Source organism: Carlito syrichta, unplaced genomic scaffold (genome assembly GCF_000164805.1).
Source record: "Carlito syrichta isolate Samal-C Ts95f unplaced genomic scaffold, Tarsius_syrichta-2.0.1 Scaffold303123, whole genome shotgun sequence".
NCBI lineage: Eukaryota > Metazoa > Chordata > Mammalia > Primates > Tarsiidae > Carlito > Carlito syrichta.
In genome coordinates, this window is record NW_007247219.1 from 149,213 (window position 1) to 149,899 (window position 687).

General features: G+C 49.8%; 1 protein-coding gene across 4 annotated transcripts in view; it reads left to right on the plus strand.

Annotated features, from left to right (window-relative positions):
* Window positions 1-687, plus strand: part of RBFOX2 (RNA binding protein, fox-1 homolog 2) — a 221,432-nt gene that overhangs the window by 96,243 nt on the left and 124,502 nt on the right. The window lies entirely within an intron of this gene.

The following is a 687-nucleotide window of genomic DNA, read 5'->3' on the forward strand; positions in this document are numbered from 1 at the left end:
CCCCTGCAGCCTTGACCTCCTGGGCTCCAGCAATCCTTCTGCCTCAGTCTTCCGAGTAGCTGGAATTACAGGCACATGCTACCATGCCCGGCTGATTTCTTTATTTGTTGTAGAGATGAGGTCTCACCAAGTTGCCCAGGTGGGTCTCGAACCCACGGGCTCAGGCAATCCACTCACCTCAACTTCCCAAAGCGCAGGATTACAGGCTGAGCCACCGAGCCCGGCTAGGCTAGCTCTTTTTTTTTTTTTTCAGTTGGAGTCTCACTCTGTCACCCAGACTGAAGTGCAGTGACCGCTCCTGGTCACCGCAGCCTCGACCTGTTGGGCTCTGGCGATCCTTCCACCTCAGACTTCTGAGTAGCTGGAATTACAGGCATGTGCTACCACGCCCGGCTGAATTTTTGATTTATTGTAGAGATGAGGTCTCGCCAAGTTGCCCAGGCAGGTCTCGAACTCACAGGCTCAGGCAATCCACTCACCTCAGCCTCCCAAGGCGCGGGATTACAGGCTGAGCCACTGAGCCCGGCTGGTTAGCTCTTTTAAAGAGAGAATTATTTCATGACCTTGTTAACTTTCCAGTCTATTGTCTCTTCATCTTTATTTTGGATCTTGAACATCATTGAGAATCTAATGAAAGCTCTGGGTCAGGTCCCCCAAAAATGTACTTTTTTTTTTTTTTTTTTTTTT